The 20,148-nt window shown below is 43.8% G+C and overlaps 1 protein-coding gene across 2 annotated transcripts in view; it reads left to right on the top strand.

Moving 5' to 3' along the window:
* The first annotated feature begins 3,447 nt into the window (after nucleotides 1-3,447).
* Nucleotides 3,448-20,148, top strand: part of CERS4 (ceramide synthase 4) — an 82,011-nt gene continuing 65,310 nt past the window's right edge. The window contains exon 1 of one of the 2 annotated variants that reach the window (XM_060784740.2): nucleotides 3,448-3,514. The gene's annotated coding sequence lies outside the window, so the exon portion shown is untranslated. Of the gene's footprint in view, nucleotides 3,515-13,863; nucleotides 14,030-20,148 lie in introns of those variants that run through there. The other variant, XM_060784739.2, reaches the window with a different exon arrangement.

Here is a 20,148-nt window from a genome sequence, read left to right on the forward strand (position 1 = left end):
TCCACTGCTGAACGGCTCTCACAGTCAGGAAGTTCTTCCTCATGTTCAGATGGAATCTCTTTTCTTGTAGTTTGAAGTCATTGTTCCGCATCCTAGTCTCCAGGGAAGGAGAAATCAAGCTTGCTCCCTCCTCCCTGTGGCTTCCTCTCACATATTTATACATGGCTATCATATCTCCTCTCAGCCTTCTCTTCTTCAAGCTAAACATGCCCAGCTCCTTAAGCCGCTCCTCGTAGAGCTTGTTCTCCAGACCCTTGATCATTTTAGTCACCCTCCTTTGGACACATTACAGCTTGTCAATATCTCTCTTAAATTGTGGTGCCCAGAATTGGTCACAATACTCCAGGTGTGGTCTAACCAAAGCAGAATAGAGGGGTAGCATTACTTCCTTAGATCTAGACACTATGCTCCTATTGATGCAGGCCAAAATGCCATTGGCTTTTTTTTGCCGCCACATCACATTGTTGGCTCATGTTTAACTTGTTGTCCACGAGGACTCCAAGATCTTTTTCACACGTACTGCTCTAGAGCGAGGCGTCCCCCATTTTGTATCTTTGCATTTCGTTTCTCCTGCCTAAGTGGAGTACCTTGCATTTGTCCCTGTTGAATTTCATTTTGTTAGTTTTGGCCAATCATCTCTCTAATCTGCCAAGATCGTTTGAATCCTGCTCCTGTCCTCTGGAGTACTGGCTATCCCTCCCAATTTGGTGTTGTCTGCAAACTTGATGATCATGCCTTCTAGCCTTTCATCTAAGTCAGAGGTCCTCAAACTTTTTAAACAGAGGGCCAGGTCATAGTCCCTCAAACTGTTGGAGGGCCAGATTATAATTTGAAAAAAAAAATGAATGAATTCCTATGCACACTGCACATACCTTATTGGAAGTGCAAAAAAAACCCACTTAAAATAATACAATCATTAAAATGAAAAACAATTCTAACAAATATAAGCGTATTAGTATTCCAATCTGTACAAGGACCAAGTAGCAACAGTAAGAACTGACCACGGAACAACAGACTGGTTCAAGATTGGGAAAGGCGTACGGCAAGGCTGCATCCTCTCACCCAACCTTTTTAACTTGTATGCAGAACACATCATGCGATGTGCGGGGCTGGATAAATGCAAAGCTGGGGTGAAAATTGCTGGAAGAAACATTAACAACCTCAGATATGCAGATGACACCACTCTGATGGCCGAAAGCGAGGAGGAGCTGAGGAGCCTTCTAACCAAGGTGAAAGAAGAAAGCGCAAAAGCCGGGTTGCAGCTAAACGTCAAAAAAACCAAGATTATGGCAACAAGAATGATTGATAACTGGAAAATAGAGGGAGAAATCGTGGAGGCCGTGATAGACTTTGTATTTCTAGGCGCAAAGATTACTGCAGATGTAGACTGTGGCCAGGAAATCAGAAGACGCTTCCTTCTTGGGAGGAGAGCAATGTCCAATCTTGATAAGATAGTGAAGAGTAGAGACATTAGACTGGCAACAAAGATCCGCATAGTCAAAGCCATGGTATTCCCTGTAGACACCTACGGATGTGAGAGCTGGACCTTAGGGAAGGCTGAGCGAAGGAAGATCGATACTTTTGAGCTGTGGTGTTGGAGGAAAGTGCTGAGAGTGCCTTGGACTGCGAGAAGATCCAACCAGTCCATACTTCAAGAAATAAAGCCCGACTGCTCACTGGAGGGAAGGATACTAGAAACAAAGCTGAAGTACTTTGGCCACATCATGAGGAGACAGCAAAGCCTAGAGAAGACAATGATGCTGGGGAAAGTGGAAGGCAAAAAGAAGAGGGGCCGACCAAGGGGAAGATGGATGGATGGCATCCTTGAAGTGACTGGACTGACCTTGAAGGAGCTGGGGGTGGTGACGGCTGACAGGGAGCTCTGGCGTGGACTGGTCCATGAGGTCACGAAGAGTCGGAGACGACTGAACGAATGGACAACAACAACAAGTATTTCAATGGGAAGTGTGGGCCTGCTTTTGGATGATGAGATAGGATTGTTGTTGTTGTTATGTGCTTTCAAGTCATTTCAGATATAAGTTGACCCTGAGAGAGGGCCGGGTAAATGACCTTGGAGGGCTGTATCCGGCCCTCGGGCCATAGTTTGAGGACCCCTGATCTAAGTCATTCATCAAGATGTTGAACAGGACCGGGCCCAGGACGGAACCCTGCTTGTGGCACTCTGCTCGTCACTTCTTTCCAGGATGAAGAGGAAGCATTGGTGAGCCCCCCCCAAAGGCCACCACTTATATTCAAACAAATGGGAGTCATTTGTAAGTCGGATGTGTGTAACTTGGGGATGGCCTGCATGTGTGTGTATAGATGAGATAGTAGGCTTGGGCGATCAAGAAAAAAATTGGTTCTAAACTCGTTTCGTTTCTAGGGTGCGCTAGCGTTTCTAAATTCTGAGGACTTCCGAAATTTAAGATTTCAAAATTTTGAAATTTCCGAAATTTCGTAAATTACGAATCGATTCGTTAATGGCGGACGCGATTGCGCAATATGCTAAAAAAACCTCCAAATGGGACAGGGGGAACTTCTGAAGCTTCCCTCTCCCTCTGTTGTTGACTGTTGGTGTGATAAAACAAACAATTATTATATTATATTATATTATATTATATTATATTATATTATATTATATTATATTATATTATAATAATATTATTATATTATATTGTATATTATATTATAATATTATTATATTATATTATTGTATATTATATTATTATATTATATTATAATATATTATATATATTATATTATATTATACAATTATAATATAATATAATAATATAGTAATACAATATATAATATAATAATATAATATAATATATACAATACTATAATATAATAGTATTATAATAATATAATATATATATTATATTATTATAATATTATTATATTATATATTATATTATAGTATTGTATATTAGAGTGAGGCAAGAAGAAGCATGAGGAAAGAGGAGGGAAGCAGCAGAGCAAAGGGACCGGAAGTGGGGTAAATGCAAGACTGTAAAACTTGCACCTGACATACGGAAATAATTACGAAATAATTACGAAATAATTACGAAAATTGGAAAAATTGTTTCGATTCTTAATTACTCCTCACACTATTCCTGCATGGTTCGATACTGGATCGTAAGCTAATTTAAATACGAATTAATAACGAATTACGAAATTAACGAACTGGATCGCCCAAGCCTATGAGATAGACAGAGTGTCCAGGCCCGTTCTGAACTCTGAGTCGTATGCAAGTGGGGGGGGGGGGGCGTACCAAGAGGCGCCCCTTGAGCTCTTCCCAAGACCCCAACGCGCCCTTCTCTTCCTTCCACCTGAATACAAGGCTGCGCCACCCCCTGGTGCCCGGCTGCGGAATGGCAGGCCTGCCTGGCTGGCTGCCTTGCTTCGTTGGCCCGCAAGGTCCAAGGGCCACTTTTTCGCTCGCTCACTCCCTCCTTTGGCAGGCAGAAAGCAGCTCGGAGCCACGACTGGGGAGAGCCGGGGAGCCCACAAGGTAAGCAGGCCAAAAACATACCAGGAAGGAGGAAGGAAGGAAGCCCTTGCCTTCGCAGGTTGCAGTTCTGTGGCTATAATAATAATAATAATAATAATAATAATAATAATAATATAAAATATTAATAAATATAATAATAAATTTAAATCAGATCAATCCCGACAAGACAGAGGTCCTCCTGGTCAATTGCAAACCGGATCGGGGTATAGGGTGGTAACCTGTGTTGGACGGGGTTACACTCCCCCTGAAGCCACAGGTCCGCAGTTTGGATTCATCGCTTACGCTTGAGGCTCAGGCGTCGGCGGTGTCCAGGAGGGCTTTGGCACAATTAAGAGTCGTGTGCCAACTGCGACTGTACCTCGCGAAGGCTGATCTAGCCAGGGTGGTCCTTGCCTTGGTCACCTCTAGATTGGACTACTGTAATGCGCTCTACGTGGGGCTGCCCTTGAAAATGGCTCAGAAATTTCAACTGGTCCAACGAGCGGCGGCCAGGATGTTAACTGGTGCTCCCTACACAGAGAGGTCAACCCTTCTGTTCAGGGAGCTCCACTGGCTGCCGTTTATCTTCCGAGCCCAATTCAAGGTGCAGGTGCTTACCTACAAAGCCCTAAACGGTTGGGGACCTGCCTACCTGCGTGACCGCATCCCCGTCTATGAACCCACGCGTTCTCTTCACTCATCTGGAGAGGCCTTGCTCGCGATTCCCCCTGCGTTGCAGGCGCGTCTGGTGGGGACGCGAGACAGGGCCTTTTCTGTGGTGGCCCCCCGACTCTGGAACACCCTCCCCAAAGACATTAGACCGGACCCTACGTTGGCAGTCTTTAGGAAGAACTTGAAGACCTGGCTGTTCCGATGTTCCTTTCCAGAATAGGAAAACTCCAACAACCTGTCCCAGAAGCACTTTATTAGACTTTAAGATTGCTTGCACACTGCACTTACCCTAAAATCCGACATACCACCTGTCACATCAGCACTTTTAATCTGTACCCATTACATTTGGCCTGGCCCCAGTTTTATTGTGTTTGGTGTATTGTTTTATTGTTCTATTGTTTTTCATATTGCTTTAATTGTTTTGATTTGCTTTGAGTTGTGTATTGTTATGCTATGTTTTTGAGGCCTTGGCCTTTGTAACCCCCATCGAGTCCTTCGGGAGATGCTAGCGGGGTACAAATAAAGGTAATCATCATCATCATCATCATCATCATCATACTACTATTAAATATACTACTGCTACTAAATATAAATATAATGCATATTATTAATATAATAACGGATATAAAACTATAAATGTGATCAGTCCTCCTACAACTAGATCTACATGTAATAATCCATATAAATATAATACATATAATAATAATGTTGCTGCTAAATATAAATAGAATTCAAAGTATTCATATAATCAAACACATCATAATATAATAATTATTATATTATTATTAAAATATTTTTATTGTTATTATATTAGTATAATATTATTTTATTATTTTATAATAGCATTATATTATTATTATATTTAATTATTCTTTTTAAAGAATATTACATTATTTTAAAATATTTTTATTATTATATTACATTATTATTATTTTATTAAAATTATATTATAATATTGTTATTGTTACCAGCTGTTAGGAATTGTGTGAGGGCCAAAGTTTGCCCGGGCCAATTACATTATTATTATAATATTATTTTTATAATTATTTTAATTATTAATTATTTTAATTATTATTTTATTATTATTATTATTATTATTTATTTTAATTATTTATTTTAATTTATTTTAATTATTAATTATTTAATTATTAATTTTAATTATTATTTATAATTATTTTAATTATAATTATTGGCCGTCTGCAAGGACGTTGCCCAGGGGACGCCCGGATGATTTGATGTTTTTATCATCCTTGTGGGAGGCTTCTCTCATGTCCCCGCATGAGGAGCTGGAGCTGATAGAGGGAGCTCATCCACCTCTCCCCGGATTCGAACCTACGACCTGTCGGTCTTCAATCCTGCTGGCACAGGGCTTTAACGCACTGCGCCACCGGGGGCTCCTCATTTTTATAATAACTTTATTATACTATTTTAATATTATTATTGGGGGACATGAGAGAAGCCTCCTCGCAGGATTGCAAGACATCCGGGCGTCCCCTGGGCAACGTCTTCGTAGATGGCTGAAAATGCAATGCAACTGTTTGGTTTGCCCCTGACACAATAAATAAATCAATCAATATTATTATTATGTTTTAATATTGTTTTGCAATATTATATTGTATTATTATATTATTTTAAAATATCATAATATTATTTTTAAAATATTTTATTATATTATAAAAATAATATAATAATTATTATATAATTGGCCCAGACCAATTAAATCTTTTTTAAAATATATTAAATACAATAATATTTATTGTAGTATTGTTATCAACTGCTTTGAGTCCTCCTAGGGGTGAGAAAAGCGGTATATAAATGCTGTAAATAAATAAATAATAAATAAATAATAATCATATTATATTATTATTTTATTATAATTATACTATTGTATTGTTTATTATTTATTTTATTTTATTGTTTCATTTATACCCCGCCCTTCTGTACCCAGAGCGGTGTTACAAATTAGGCAGCAATTTGATGTGAAAACATAAACATACCGTACAATAAACATTTACATTAAACCTAAACATGACAACAACACAAACTAAAACCAGTTATTAAAGTCACGCCATCCAGAATCGTAATCTGAAGCCGTTCCATTGGTCTGTTCACTGTTCCTTATTCTGTTGTTTCATCATCATCATCATCATCATTATTATTATTATTACCGGCTGTTAGGAATTGTGGGTGCACCAAAATTGGTCCGGGCCAATTACATTATTATTATATTATTTTTAGAATAACATTATTATATTATTTTAATATTATTGTTGTATTTTATTATTTTTTTCTTTTTAAAGAATATTATCTTCATTTTAGTGTTTTATTATTATTATGTTATTGTATTGTTATCAATAATAATAATAATAATAATCATTATTATATTATAATTATTGGCTGTTAGGAATTGTGGGAGGGGCGAAGTTGGCCCGGGCTTGCCATAAGTGATAATCATCCTTGATCTGAGCGATATTGTTGTTGTTGCTGTTGTTTGGGGGACTCGTAGAGAGACTCTCAACGGTTGCTTGCCCCTTTGGTCTGCAATGTCACTGTTTCCAAACCCATGACTGTGAATCACCCCAGAGGCGAGGAGAGAGGATAAGATAAGAGGCCGAGGAGGCTTCCTTTTGCAGGCAAGTCAGAAGCGCCAAAGGTCTCCTTCCCTCTTTCCCTCCCTCCTTCCTTCCTTCCTTGAGTCTCACGGGTTCAAAGCCCTGGAACCAAAATGAAAGAATTTGCTGCAGAATGTGATGTAGACAGTGTAATTTCTCCAGTGGTGTAGGGCGCAGACACCCCGTGAAAATGCAGCATGACTCATTAAGAGCCACATCCACTGTTTTAGCGTGGTGAGATGTGTTCCACACTGGGCATGCATACTCAGCAGCAGAGTAGCATAGCGCAAGGGCAGTCGTCTTCGCTGTGTCTGGTTGTGATCCCCAGGTTGTGCCAGTAAGCTTTCGTATTATATTGTTTCTAGCACCCACTTTTTGCTTGATGTTCAGGCAGTGCTTCTTGTAGGTCAGGGCACGGTCCAGAGTGACTCCCAGGTATTTGGGTGCGCTGCAATGCTCCATAGAATCATAGAATCAAAGAGCTGGAAGAGACCTCATGGGCCATCCAGTCCAACCCCCTGCCAAGAAGCAGGAATATTGCATTCAAATCACCCCTGACAAATGGCCATCCAGCCTCTGCTTAAAAGCTTCCAAAGAAGGAGCCTCCACCACACTCCGGGGCAGAGAGTTCCACTGCTGAACGGCTCTCACAGTCAGGAAGTTCTTCCTCATGTTCTGATGGAATCTCCTCTCTTGTAGTTTGAAGCCATTGTTCCGCGTCCTAGTCTCCAAGGAAGGAGAAAACAAGCTTGCTCCCTCCTCCCTGTGGCTTCCTCTCACATATTTATACACGGCTATCATATCTCCTCTCAGCCTTCTCTTCTTCAGGCTAAACATGCCCAGTTCCCTAAGCCACTCCTCATAGGGCTTGTTCTCCAGACCCTTGATCATTTTAGTCGCCCTCCTCTGGACACATTCCAGCTTGTCAATATCTCTCTTGAATTGAGAGTGGGATTCCTTCCCAGGTCATCCTCAGAGCTCAGGATGCTTGTCTGTTCTTAAGGTGAAAAGCACATGTCTGTGTTTTAGATGGATTAGGGATCAGCTGGTTTTCCCTGTAGTAAGCGGTAAGAGCACATAGAGCTTTGGAGAGCTTCTGTTCTACCATCTCAAAGCTCCCTGCTTGAGCAGCAATGGCACGATCATCAGCATAGTTGAAGCTTGTATAAGTTAGTTGAACAGAGACTGTATTTGACTCTGAGACTGGAGAGATGCTTTAGACTAGGCACGGGGAAACCCAGGCCCGGGGGCCAAATGCAGATTGGGCTCTTTTCTCAGGCCCTCCTCTCTCTCACCATCCTTTCCTTCCTTTCTTCCCTCTTTCCTTCCTCTTTTCATCCTTCCCTTCCTTCCTTCCTTTCCTCCCTCTTTCTCCCTTCCTCCTTCCTTTCCCTTCCACCCTTTTGTTCTTCTTTCCTCCTTCCCTCTCCCTCTTTCCTCCCTTCCCTTTTGTTCTTCCTTCATTCCCTCTTTCCTTCCTCTTTTCATCCTTCCCTTCCTCCCTTTCCTCCCTCTTTCTCCCTTCCTCCTTCCCTTCCCTTCCACCCTTTTGTTCTTCCTTCCTCCTTCCCTCTCTCCCTCCCTCCTTCCCTTTTGTTCTTCCTTCATTCCCTCTTTCCTTCCTCTTTTCATCCTTCCCTTCCTCCCTTTCCTCCCTCTTTCTCCCTTCCTCCTTCCCTTCCCTTCCACCCTTTTGTTCTTCCTTCCTCCTTCCCTCTCTCCCTCCCTCCTTCCCTTTTGTTCTTCCTTCATTCCCTCTTTCCTTCCTCTTTTCATCCTTCCCTTTCTCCCTTTCCTCCCTCTTTCTCCCTTCCTCCTTCCCTTCCCTTCCACCCTTTTGTTCTTCCTTCCTCCTTCCCTCTCTCCCTCCCTCCTTCCCTTTTGTTCTTCCTTAATTCCCTCTTTCATTCCTCTTTTCATCCTTCCTTTCCTCCCTCTTTCTCCCTTCCTCCTTCCTTCCCTTCCACCCTTTTGTTCTTCCTTCCTCCTTCCCTCTCTCCCTCCTTCCTCCCTTCCCTTTTGTTCTTCCTTCATTCCCTCTTTCCTCCCTTGTATCTTCTCTCTCTTTCTCCTTCCTTCCTTCCCTTTGGTCTTTCCTTCCTTCTCTCTTTCCTCCCTCCCTCCCTCCCTTCCCTTCCACCATCCCTTCCACCCTTCTCTTCTTCCCTTCTCTTCCTTCTCTTTTGTTCCTCCCTCCCTCCTTCCCTTCCCTTCCACCCTTTGGTCTTTCCTTCTTTCCCTCTCTCCTTCCTTCTCTCCCCCCCCCCCTTTCCTTCCTTTCCTTTCCTCTCTCCTTCCCTCTCCTCCTTCCTTTTCTTTTTCCTTCCTCCTTTCCTCCTGGGGATGTTTACCTGGGAGAAGAGAAGGTCCAGAGGGAACATGAAATCACCCTTTGTGATTTCAAAGGGTGTCCCATTGAGGAGGAGGAGGAGGAGGGAGGGAGGGGGGAAACTGGCTTTCTGCTGCTCTAGAGACCAGGGTACAGGGGAGCAATGGGTTCAAATGGCAGGGAAAGGGATTTGACTGACACAACTAGGAAGAACTTCCTGGAGAGTGGCCTAGGCTGCCTGGGAGTGTGGTGGAGTCTCCTTCTCTGGAGGCTTTTCCTGCAGAGGCTGTCTGTCTATCAGGAGTGCTTTGATTGTGTCTTCCTGCATGCCAGAAGGGGGCTGGACTGGATGGCCCTTGGGGGTCTCTTCCAGCACTAGGATTCTAGGATTCAATATCTGGAGTAGGCTAGACGGGGTCTCGTGGATACACGTTTTCCCTCCCACCCACCACCTCATCCTGACCAAGGCCAACCCTTTTGGGATCCAAACGTTTCCTGACTTTCCTTCACTTTCTGCCTTCAAAAGAGAAGAGGAAGGAAGGGAGGAAAGAGCAGGGAGGGGGCTTGGGGAGAACCCCCTCCCTCTCTCCTGGCCCGCCCACCCTGCTCCAGCCCACCCTGCAGCCCCCAAGTTAGAAAGGTTGCCCATGCCTGGTTTAGACTTTGAACTGTTGATTCTGAGAAGGATGTCCTGTGCTACTTGCACAGAGAAAACAATTCAAATCCTATCTGTATCTCGACTGATAAGCAGTGTATCTGTATGCTGAATACATGAAATTTGTGAGTAAACCAACTATGTTTTTTGTGCATTGGCATGCCTTTGTCCCTAACCGTTCAAAGAGATACCTCGGGACAGCTGAGACACCTAATGGCCTTGCGTGAATGCCATTTTCCCAAAAGGTGATTACTCTTAGCAGGTCATGCTTTTCCCCAAGATGTTTTGGCATAATTTCCCAAAAGGTTGTGACTTCTGACAAGGTTGTGCCTTTCCAAAGATCTTCAAATCTCCAGAAGGATTTCTGTTTTCCCAAATTGCAAGAGCAGCTTCCCTTTTGGCTGGGGCTCAGCAGGAAGATGGGTGGGATCGTGTGGCTCTCAGGGGCTCCCAAACCAGTCTCCTGGGCTTGGTCCCAGTCCAAACCAGTGGCGACTTCCCCTTCACTGGCTGGGTGAAAACTCTGCCCATGCGCAGAGGGACAGAGGGATTCCCATTCAGGCGAGAGATACATAGATAAATAAAGAGAGGTAGATTTATTTATTTATTATCAAAAGCATTGCATAAATTAGTATAAAACTGATAAAAATAGAAGGACTACAAGCGGCTAATATCTTTTGACCAAAAACGGGTAACAGCGACTACATTGTCTGTAGCCTCAAATAGTTCTTCCTGTGTGCATGAGGCAGGGCATAGCGGGCAAGCATGCAAATGCGGAGTTGTCTGTTCTGCTCCACAGTTGCAAGAGGATTCTACTAGGAGGTAATGCCATTTTGACAGGTTCCCTTTTGCTCTGCCCACTCCTCTTCTGAGTCTGTTCAGGGACTTCCATGTTGCCCATTCTTGGTTTGCCCCTGGAGGAAGACCCTCCCTCATGGGGGGCACCCAACTGGGATTTCCTGGTTGAGCTGCCAATAGGGAGACTCTTGCTGTTGCTGGAGGAACACTGAGAGGAGTGGGTTGTTGTAAGACTTTGGGCTGCTTGGCCATGTCCCAGAAGCATTCTCTCCTGACGTTTTACCTGCATCGATGGCAGGCATCCTCAGAGGTTGTGAGCTCTGTTGGAAACTAGGCAAGTGGGGTTAATATATATATATATATATATATATATATATATATATATGGAATAATGTCCAGGGTGAGAGAAAGACCTCCTACAACAACCCAGTGATTCCGGCCATGAAAGCCTTTGACATTAAGAGGAGTTGTGGTTCTCATGAAGGTAGGTAGATGAAAGGTGGTAGGTGATTAAAAAAAAGATAAATAGAGACATGAGAGAGAGGTAGATACAGTACAGGGAGCGCACAACTCCTTTGTTGCGCCAGCTCCACTGGCTGCCAATTAGCTTCCGAGCACAATTCAAAGTGCTGGTTTTAACCTACAAAACCCTATACGGTTCCGGCCCGGTTTACCTGTCCAAATGTATTCTCCCCTATGAACCACCAAGACAATTAAGATCTTCTGGTGGGGCCCTGCTCTCGGTCCCGCCACTTTCGCAATCGCGTCTGGCCGGAACGAGAGACAGGGCCTTTTCTGTGGTGGCTCCTCGGCTCTGGAACTCTCTCCGGATTGAGATCAGATCTGTCCCCTCCCTCCTGTCCTTCAGGAGGCTGGTGAATTCCTGGCTATGGAAGGAAGCATTCCCAGAGTAATGGTTGAAACCTGCTACAGAACAAATTTATCGACCACACATAGGGACTGAGTTGGACATGATTTTATCTTGGCGATTTGGCTTATTTGTAATTTTAATCAATACATATTTTAACTCGTTATTATATGATGTTTTTAGATTGTACTGTTAGCATTGAATCCTTGCTATAAGCCGGTCTGAGTCCCTCTACGGAGGTTGAGAAGATCGGGATATAAAAGTTTAAAATAAATAATAAATAATAGATTTCAGACAGGGAGGAGAGATAAGTGAATGGTAGAAAGTTGACAGACAGCAGATAAATGAAAGGTAGATAGGTAGATGGGTAGATGAATGAGAGCTAAGAGAGAGGTAGATAGACAGAAACCGAAGAAAGGGGAGAGGAGGCGGAATAGCCTTATATGTCAAAAACTGTTATGCTGCAGAAGAGATGCAAGAGAGCAATCCGGGAAACTAGCTTGAAAGCATCTGGATAAGAATCAAGGGAACTGGGACTCAAAAAGATCTCGTTGTAGGCGTCTACTACAGACCTCCAAGCCAGGAGGAAGAACTTGATGAAGTCTTCTGCCAACAGTTGACAAAACAGGCACAGAGAAGAGATGTAGTAGTCATGGGCGATTTCAACTATCCCGATATTTGCTGGAAAACAAACTCGTCCAAGAGTACAAGGTCCAACAAATTCCTCGCTTGCCTTACAGACAATTTCATGGTCCAGAAGGTAGAAGAGGCAACAAGGGGATCGGCTACTCTTGATCTCATCCTAACAAATGCGGAGGACCTGATCAATGCGGTTGAAGTGGTCGGATCCTTAGGAGCAAGTGACCATGTGCTCCTGCAATTTGAGGTACAAAGGAAGACCAAAACTAAGACAAGCCAAACCCGTATTTTGAACTTTAGGAGAGCTGATTTCCGAAAAATGAAGGAAACACTGAGCAGCATTCCGTGGACACAGATACTGAAAGACAAGGGAGTTACGGATGGATGGGAATTTCTCAAGAGTAAAATACTCAAGGCGCAATTGCAAACTGTGCCAACAAAGAGAAACCCTCCTTTCACCCCTACCAATCTCACAAGCTCGTCTTGTGGGCACAAGGGAGAGAGCCTTCTCCTCTGTGGCTCCCCGACTCTGGAACTCATTACCTGGGGAGATCAGGAAAGCCCCTTCACTAGAAACGTTCAAAAAGAACCTTAAAACCTGGCTCTTCTACTGCGCCTTTGGCGAGTAGGTGCACAACATGACACTATTGCTCCCCTCAACGCTTCTGCCACTGAAGTACACGGCCTCCAAATGGGAAGTTTAGTTTCACAACCCTGTGTGTTTTTATCTCCCTGCAAATAATCTGCTCCTATTTTTATCTCATTAGAGTCTTTTAATCATTTTATCCTGAACAAGTGGCCCGCCTACTGTTATTGAGATTGTGTTTATTGGAATGTTATTTTGTTACTGTGTTTATACTTTTTTTTCCTATGTAATTTTGATTATGTTGCTTGTTGTTTATGTTTTGATTTTATTTTGCTGTAACATGTTACTCTATTTTATTTTTATTTTGCTGTAACATGTTGGCCTGAGTCCCCATTGGGGAGATGGTGGCCGGGGAATAAATAAAGTTTATTATTACTATATATTATTAAAAAGCCAAAAAAAATCTATAGCACATTCGCAAAATGACTCCCCCAGCAAACAAAACACATAATAGCATATCCACACTCTCTTCTGGACTACAGCTCCCAGCATCCCCTAGACCAGGCCCTTTAGGAGAGGAGGATGATCCAAATGCCAGGCCCCGCCCACCTGCCCCTCCCTCCTCCTCCCTCTGATGCTCCTCCTCCTCCTTTTCTTTCTGAGTCTGTTAATGAGAGGAGGCCCCGCCCATATCCCCTCCTTGGCCCCTCCCTTCCCTCTGCCTGGTAGCCAGGCCCGCCCACCTCCCCTGCCCCTCCCTCCTCCTCCCTCTGAGGCTCCTCCCCCTCCTTTTCTTTCTGAGTCTGTTCCCGAGAGGAGGCCCCGCCCATATCCCCTCCTTGGCCCCTCCCTTCCCTCTGCCTGTCAGCCAGGCCCCGCCCACCTCCCCCTGCCCCTCCCTCCTCCTCCCTCTGAGGCTCCTCCCCTCCTTTTCTTTCTGAGTCTGTTCCTGAGAGGAGGCCCCGCCCATATCCCCTCCTTGGCCCCTCTCCCTCCCTTTCTCTCTGCCTGTCAGCCAGGCCCCGCCCACCTTTCCTCCCCCTGCCCCTCGCGCTCCTGCCTCTAAGGCTCCTTTTCTTTCTCTGTTCCCGCCCATTTTTCCACCTCTCTGGCCCCTCCCCTTGCCGCTCCCTCCGAGGCTCCTCCTCGTTTTCCTCTCTCCCTGGCCCCGCCCCCTGACTGCTCCTCCTCCTTTCTCTCTCTCTCTCTCTGCCCCTGAGGCTGTCCACAAGGGGAGGCCCCGCCCACTTTCCCTCAGAGGCCCCTCCCCCTCCTGCCCCTCCCTCCTCCTTTCTCTCTCTCTCTCTCTGTCTCAGTCTGTTGGCGGTCCTCCTCCACTTCGGCTGCTGCTGCTGCTGCTCCTTCTGCAGGAAACAGGTTTGGCTCTGGGTTGAAAGGGGAGGGAAGGGAGTCAGGCAGGCCCCCTCCCCATTACAACCCCCTCTCTATGGAAAGGAGGGACAGCTTGTTGCTTTGGGGAGGGAAAGGGGGGGCTCAACATGGAGACAGATGCTGGAGGGGGCTTTTATGGGAAACAGAAGAGGAAGCATCCCTTTTCACACACCTCTATGCATTCTCTGAGACCCCCCTCCTCAAGGATTAGGATCCTCATCATTGTCATCTTATCACTCTTGGTATCCATTCATCCTCATCATTATTAGATTGATTTCTACCCCCAAAGGAGAATCAAAGCGGCTTCACATCAAAGCGTCAATCAGCCCACCATTTAAAATAGACACATTATTATCATCATCATCATCATTGTTATCATATGCGGATGAGCTCCCTCTATCAGCTCCAGCTCCTCATGCGGGGACATGAGAGAAGCTTCCCACAAGGATGATAAAACATCAAAAAAATCATCCGGGCGTCCCCTGGGCAACGTCCTTGCAGACGGCCAATTCTCCCATACAGGACGCTCCTGACACGACAAAAAAACCCCCAAAAAACATTATTATCATTAGGTTCTTGTGGGTTTTTTCGGGCTATAGGCATTTCTCCTGACGTTTTGCCTGCATCTATGGCAAGCATCCTCAGAGGAGAAACGTCAGGAGAAATGCCTCTAGAACATGGCCCTATAGCCCGAAAAAAAACACAAGAACCTAGTGATCCCAGCCATGAAAGCCTTCGACAATACATTATTATCATTATATCAACATTGTTTTTTATTGTCATTATTATTACATTATCACTATAATTATTATAATATTATATTTATCATTATTGTGATCGTTATTATTATATTTATCTTTATTTCTACCTGCCAAAGCAGCTTAACACCAAAGCGTCAAACAGCCAGTCAGGCTACAATTTAAAATATGCAATTCATATTATTAAATACAATTTTTAAAAAACGTTATAACACTCCTTATGTCCCCTAAAGGTATTATCATTACCATTATATCAACGTCATTATATTATTAAGACCATCTGGATGGATGGCCATCTGTTGGGGGTGCTTTGAATACAATTTTCCTGCTTCTTGGCAGGACTGGCCTACAACAGGGGTACTCTTGGTATCCATTCATCCTCATCATTATTATATTGATTTCCACCCCCGAAGGAGAATCAAAGCGGCTTCACATCAAAGCGTCAATCAGCCCACCATTTAAAATAGACACATTATCATCATCATCATTGTTATCATATCAACATTATTGCCGGCAGGACTGAAGACCGACAGGTCGCAGGTTCAAATCAGGGGAGAGGCGGATGAGCTCCCTCTATCAGCTCCAGCTCCTCATGCGGGGACATGAGAGAAGCCTCCCACAAGGATGATAAAACATCAAAAATCATCCAGAATTGCAGACGGCCAATTCTCTCACACCAGGAGTCACTCCTGACATGACAAAAAAAACAAAAACAAACAAACATTATTATTATATCAACATTGTTTTTTATTGTCATTATTATTATATCATCACTATAATTTTTATTATATTATATGTATCATTATTGTGATCATTATTATGATATTGATCTTTATTTCTACCTGCCAAAGGAAACTCAAAGCAGCTTAACACCAAAGCGTCAAACAGCCAGTCAGCCTACAATTTAAAATATGCAATTCATATTATTAAATAAAAATTTAAAAAAACGTTATAACACTCCTTATGGGCCCCCGGTGGCGCAGTGGGTTAAAGCACTGAGCTGCTGAGCTTGTTAATCGAAAGGTTGCAGGTTCGATTCCGGGGAGCGGCGTGAGCTTCCGCTGTCAGCCCTAGCTTCTGCCAACCTAGCAGTTCGAAAACATGCAAATGTGAGTAGATCAATAGGTACCGCTCTGGCGGGAAGGTAACGGCGTTCCATGCAGTCATGCTGGCCACATGACCTTGGAAGTGTCTACGGACAACGCTGGCTCTTCGGCTTAGAAATGGAGATGAGCACCACACCCCAGAGTCAGACATGACTGGACTTAATGTCAGGGGACTACCTTTACCTTTACCTTTATGTCCCCTAAAGGTATTATCATTACCATTATATCAACGTCATTATATTATTAAGACCATCTGGATGGATGGCCATCTGTTGGGGGTGCTTTGAATACAATTTTCCTGCTTCTTGGCAGGAATGGCCTACGACAGGGGTCCTCAAACTATTTAAAGAGAGGGCCAGGTCACAGTCCCTCAAAGCGTTGGAGGGCCTGATTATCATTTGAAAAAAAAATGAATGAATTCTTATGCATGCTGCACATATCTTATTGATTGTGCTATAACACTTAAAAACAATAAAATAATTAAAATGAAGAACAATTTTAGCAAATATAAACTTATTAGCATTTCATTGGGACGTGTGGGCCTGCTTTTGGCTGATGAGATAGGATTGTTGTTGTTGTTGTGTTGTTTCAAGTCATTTCATACCTAGGTTGACCCTGAGCAAGGGCCAGGTAAATGACCTTGGAGGGCCGTATCCGGCCCCCGGGCCGTCGTTTGAGGACCCCTGGCCTACAAGGTCTCTTCCAACTCTGGGATTCTACCATTCGATGATGATTATTATTATTATTTATTTATTTATTTATTTATTACGCTTGTATACCGCCAATATCTCAGCCTAAACGGCGACTCATTGCGGTTTACAACAACATTAAAACAACAATATTCCAATTAAAGTATAAAACACAAACATATACATTTCACAGTATTGGGCCACCAATACAGACCAATGCATCTCTTAATTTAATCATGATCCTATTTCGTTGTCAGTAATTGCCGGTCCTAGGTCGAAAATTCCTTGCATCGGGTTAACCGAATGCTTGCTCAAACATCCAAGTTTTCAGTTTTTTACGAAATACCATCAGTGAAGAGGCTGATCTTATCTCTATAGGGAGGGCATTCCAAAGCCGAGGGGCCACCACAGAAAAGGCCCTATCTCTCGTTCCCGCCAACCGCACCTGTGAAGCAGGCGGGATGGAGAGAAGGGCCTCTCCTGAAGATCTTAGGGTCCTGGTGGGCTGATAGGTCGAGATACGTTATTACCATATCATCACTACCATTATTATTATCAATTTGTTATTATTTTATTTCTTTCTACCCCTGCAAGAGACTCAAAGTGGCTTAACATAAAAGCATCAGCTTACAATTTAAACTATGCTATTATTATCAATATTATTATTGTTGTTATTATATTTCTACCCCCAAAGAAGACACAAAGCAGCTTTAACATAAAAGCATCAATCAACCTACAGTTTAGAATAGATTATTATTAGTATTTGTATTATTAGATCCTGTTCAGAGGGGCAGCAACAAGTGAGTGTGGTTGGGGGCAAAGAAGGGAGGGGATGCGCAGCCCTCGGCCAAGAAGTCCTTGGAAGTGTTATTGACAGGAAAGGATGCTAATGGAGGGTCCCCCAGAGGTCCTCCAGGTGTTCCCCCCTTGCTTTGCATGTATCGAGAGCAGAGGAGTGGTAAGCCTCTAAAAATATGGCAACCTTGGCCTCTAGATCAGAGATAGACTACCATCTGCCATAATGCAGCCTCTTAAGAGCAGAGGAGCACTATACCACCAAGGAATGTGGCAACCTTAGACTCTAAGCCCCATTCTTCAGGAGAAATGGGTCAGAGATAGAGTACCACTTACGATAGTGGGTCATAGAGGTGCCACTATCGTGTGTTAAGAGCAGAGGAGTGCTAGTCCTCCAAAAACATGGCAACCTTGGCCTCTAAGCCCCATCTTTGGGGGGAAATGGGTCAGATAGACTATCATTTGCTATAATGTGGCCTCTTAAGAGGAGGAGCACTAACCCCAACCTTGGTGAGAAATGAGTTGGAGATAGACTACGGTAGAACATCTTTATTAATGACTTAGATGAAGGGCTAGAAGGCATGATCATCAAGTTTGCAGACGACACCAAATTGGGAGGGATTGCCAATACTTCAGAGGACAGGAGAAAGATTCAAAACGATCTTGACAGATTAGAGAGACGATTGGCCAAAACTAACAAAATGAAGTTCAACAGGGACAAATGCAAGATACTCCACTTTGGCAGGAAAAACGAAATGCAAAGATACGGAATGGGGGACAATGCCCGGCTCGAGAGCAGTACGTGTGAAAAAGATTTTGGAGTCCTCGTGGACAACAAGTTATGAGCCAAGAATGTGATGTGGCGACAAAAAAAGCCAATGGCATTTTGGCCTGCATCAATAGGAGCATAGTGTCTAGGTCCAGGGAAGTCATGCTGCCCCTCCATTCTGCTTTGGTTAGACCACACCTGGAATATTGTGTCCAATTCTGGGCACCACAATTCAAGAGAGATATTGACAAGCTAGAATGTGTCCAGAGGAGGGCGACTCAAATGATCAAGGGTCTGGAGAACAAGCGCTATGAGGAGCGGCTTAAGGAGCTGGGCATGGTTAGCCTGAAGAAGAGAAGGCTGAGAGGAGATATGATAGCCATGTATAAATATGTGAGAGGAAGCCACAAGGAGGAGGGAGCAAGCTTGTTTTCTGCTTCCCTGGAGACTAGGATGCGGAACAATGGCTTCAAACTACAAGAAAGGAGATTCTATCTGAACATGAGGAAGAACTTTCTGGCTGTGAGAGCCGTTCAGCAGTGGAACTCTCTGCCCCGGAGTGTGGTGGAGGCTCCTTCTTTGGAAGCTTTTAAACAGAGGCTGGATGGCCATCTGTCAGGGGTGATTTGAATGCAATATTCCTGCTTCTTGGCAGGGGGTTGGACTGGATGGCCCATGAGGTCTCTTCCAACTCTTTGATTCTATGATTCTGCCGGCTGCCTTAATGGGCCATAGAGGTGTATTAAGAGCGGAGGAGCAACTTTGGACTCTTGGTCAGAGATTTACTACAGTGTGGGATCTTAAGAGTGGAGAAGTGCGAAATCTACAAGAACGTGGCAACCTTGGCCCCTAGGTCAGAAATAGACTACCATCTGCTCTAATGCTACAGAGATGTCACCATCTTGAATGAAGAGCGGAGGAGCACTAAACCTCCCCATTTTGGGGAGAAAGGGGTTAGAGGTAGACTAACTCTATAATGGGTCATATTGGGGCTGCCGTTGTGTGTTAACAGCGAAGGAGCAATAAAGCTCCAAAAACGTGGCAGCTTCAAGGGGATTTACCTTCTTCTATCACTTCCTTTTTTTGACTCTTCCCTCTCTCAGTATTGCTTTGCTGTTGTCTTTCAGTGAAACAAAACAAAACATGTCAATACTGCAATGGCCTCGCCCGCTTGAAGTGTTACTATTCTTGTTATATTACTATTACTATTGGTATTGCTGCTAGTACTGTATGACTCCCATGGGTTGCTGGATGATGGGAGTTGGAGGAAGGCAGGGTTGAGATTGGGTAATTGGCCTGTAATGATCCTCCTAATAGAGCTGTACAGATAATTACCTGGGGTTATATAACCATAATTGGGCCATCAGCTGCTATGGAGACGTATGGGAGATAAGGGCTCTGATTGACACCTGAAATCTGCTTGGAGGCTCCTTGCCAGTCGGGTAGAAATAAACATATTAGTAGTAGTAGTAATAATAATAATAATAATAATAAGTCATTGAGGGAAGTCAATAGTCGTAAACTGCTTAAAGTGCAAAAGACAAAGAGAGAATACCATAAAAACACAATCCAGAGCAGAAGAGAAAACTGGTGAAAGAAGGCTCTCCATGGACAGTTTCTGGCAAAAATTGAGAGCCAAATTGACAAAGAACAAACATGGCTGTGGCTCACAAATGGAGCTCTGAAAAAGGAGATGGAGGGCCTGATTCTGGCAGCTCAAGCCATTCGAACCAATGCCATCGAAGCCAGAATTGAAAAGTTGACAACAGATCCCAAGTGTAGACTGCAAGGAAGCAGACAAAATGATAGATCCCATCCTCAGCTGCTGCAAGAAGATTGCACAGACAGACTACAAGCAGAGGCACAACACCGTTGCTCAGATGATTCATTGGAACTTGTGCCACAAATACCATCTGCCTGCAACAAAGAACTGGTGGGATCACAAGTTACAGAGAATGAACACGCCAAACTCCTCTGGGACTTCCGG

Source organism: Anolis sagrei, chromosome X (assembly GCF_037176765.1).
Source record: "Anolis sagrei isolate rAnoSag1 chromosome X, rAnoSag1.mat, whole genome shotgun sequence".
Taxonomy (NCBI): domain Eukaryota; kingdom Metazoa; phylum Chordata; class Lepidosauria; order Squamata; family Dactyloidae; genus Anolis; species Anolis sagrei.